The sequence below is a fragment of the Cynara cardunculus genome, assembly GCF_001531365.2.
Source record: "Cynara cardunculus var. scolymus isolate 2C chromosome LG 13, CcrdV1, whole genome shotgun sequence".
In the NCBI taxonomy this organism is placed as follows: domain Eukaryota; kingdom Viridiplantae; phylum Streptophyta; class Magnoliopsida; order Asterales; family Asteraceae; genus Cynara; species Cynara cardunculus.
Window position 1 is genome coordinate 11,846,852 of NC_037540.1, and position 3,014 is coordinate 11,849,865.

The window sequence follows — 3,014 nt, forward strand, 5'->3', positions numbered from 1 at the left end:
TTTAATTTTTACTATAACTTAAATAACTTTAAGGCTAAGAAATGCTCTCGCGTTTTTGTGAAAAACAAAGGTATTCTAGTTTAAATCCCCTCCATACACACACACACACACACATATATATATATATATATATATATACACACACACATATAGAGAGAGAGAGAGAGGGTGGGGTGTTCAGGTGAAAACTTTAAAAAATGAAAAACCGAAAAACTATTTATCAACCATTAGATTAAACAATTCAATTGATGTGATTAAAGAGACGATTATAACTTTATTTTTAAGTTAAAATAATCTTTCACACCCTATTTTTTAAAATGGAAAAAATACAAAATATGATCAAAATTCGAACGAAATAAGTTCCACTAAAAAAACAATCATACTTTTCTTGTTAATTTGACACACACACACACATATATATATATATATATATATATATATGTGTGTGTGTGTGTGTATGTGTGTGTGTGTTCATTTACCTTTTATCCATTTTTTTCATGATTTTCCGATTTTCTATTTATTTATCGTTTTCCTTAAACCACAACACACACACATATATATATATATATATATATATAGAGAGAGAGAGAGAGAGAGAGAGGGGAACGATCAAATGCAAACCATTCAATTTGTTCAAACCGTGTATACCACCCTCATCCATCGATTTCATTGTTTAATCTTATGAAATTTTTTCATGAAATTGTTTACTCTTGTGAAATTGTTTCATATGATACTTTTTTTTTGATGAAGTTGTTTCATATATGGTTACGAAATTGTTTCATATAATACTTAATGAAATTTCAATGAAACCGTTTCATGTATTTCTCTAAAATTAAAACAATGAAGATGATAATATCCATGATTAACACCCTGTACAATAAAAATGATTAACCAACCTCCCATAATAACAAAAAAAATGAACAAAACGAAAAACTATGATTGATCAAATAAATTTTATACAAATAACGTGGTTTGAAAAGTATAAATCGTTACAACAATGAAAGAGTGTAGATATGACAAGTGAGAGTGGTAGTGCAGAGGAGATGAAAGCATAAGTTGAAGGTAGGGGCAAAGAGTGTAGATATGACAAGTGAGAGAGTGGTAGTGCACAGGAGATGAAAGCATAAGTTGAAGGTAGGGGCATAGAGCATTACTCAATTTGGAACTTCATTTCTCATCTACACTAATTAATCAAGTTTAACACTTTGATGCACACAGGAACTCCTGTACTATAAGGGTATAAATGTCTTTTCATTATTCTACATTAATTACTATTTTCATTTTATATTTAAAAAAAAATTGGTTAAATAATAAATTAATCGGGTCAATAAATACTACAAAATAAATAAGGTCATAATCAAATTTTTTATTTGTGTTTTCTTCTATAACTTGTACTTTTGGAATTTATTACTCTATTAACTTAGAGTTTTATGTAACAACCTCTTATTCTATATAACATATGACATATAATTTTTTTTTATTAACCTCGATATTCAACCCATTTTGCGAGCCGACTAATCCCAGGGCAAGCACCTGTCTTTGCAGGTAGCTCGATGTCACCGCATTTGAACCTTCGTAGCCACAAGGAGGTTTTTGTTCCTCCTTGAATTTGAACATGGGACCTCCTGACACTTTGACCTTTGGAGCTAAACTCAAACCAATCAGACAACACCCTTGTAGTTCATATGACACATAATTTACGCATATTAAACTATGTTGGGTTTATATATTGGGTCTCATTGTACCAAAATTATATAGACATCTGGAATAACGTACAAACTTTTTATTAATAAAATCTTAATACAAAAGATTCATGTATAGCAGTAGAACAAAAGCAAACTTTCAGATAATCCTCGATCGTATTCATAGATAACATCCAAACAGATAATCTCACAAAACTTTCATTTTTCCTTTATCGTTTAGATGCAACTGTCATGGAATACATATTTTTAAAACAAAATGAAGAGTTAGACCATACGATCCAGTGATGAAATTCATGTCAGTTTCAATAATTTGATATAATTCAGTTATTGTGAAACATCTAAATCTGTTAGTGTCAAGTTAGCACTTAGGCTCAAGATCCCTCCCAGACAACTTGGGAAAGCAGTCGCTACTTAAAATCACACGCACACCGATAAAGTTGCAATCCATATCAGTTCGTGGTACGATACACAACACAAATTTGTGGGCACTATATGTTTATAACCCCCTAGGCAGACCATCATAGTCATAACGCACACTGCCTTTCTTAGTGGAAGGCTCTTTTCATCCCAAGAATCAATAATTTCACCACATGTATTAAATTTTGTGATAACCGGTTATTCGGTTATAAAGCTCGGGGTTATTTTTTAAAAATGATGGTAACAGGAGGGGGTTAATTTGAATGTGCGCTTGAATTCTTTTTGAACTTACCCACTGCCTCATTCTTTATTTGTTGAATATAATGAGATAATTCTATTTATATCATTGGGATGATATATGATTAAAAAGGAAAGTTGGTAAGTTTTCCTGGGGATTCTATGAACCGAGAAGTTTGAAGCAGTTAAAGAAGGAAAGAAAGAAAGCCGATTTTGTGATTATTTACTTGGATAATTGTTGTTATTCATCATCATGTCTTCATCTCCTCATGACAAGATTAGTTAGAGAGAGAAAGAGAGGTTTACTTTGTAAACCATGTTCTTTGTACAAGTCGTACAGATCTCATTCAACCAATCATAATTTTTCATCTTTTTTGTAATTATGAGAGGTTAATTAATCATTTTTATTGTGGAGGATGTTAATCATGGATATTATCATATTTAAAGAAATACATGAAACAATTTCATTAACATTTCATAAGTATTATATGAAACAACTTCATCTAGAAAAGTATTATATGAAACAATTTCATAATCATATATGAAACAATTTTATAATATTAAATAATTTCATGAAAGAAAATCGTTAAATTAAACAATAAAATCGACGGATAATATGGTACAAACTATGGAAACCGATCTTGACCAATCACATTC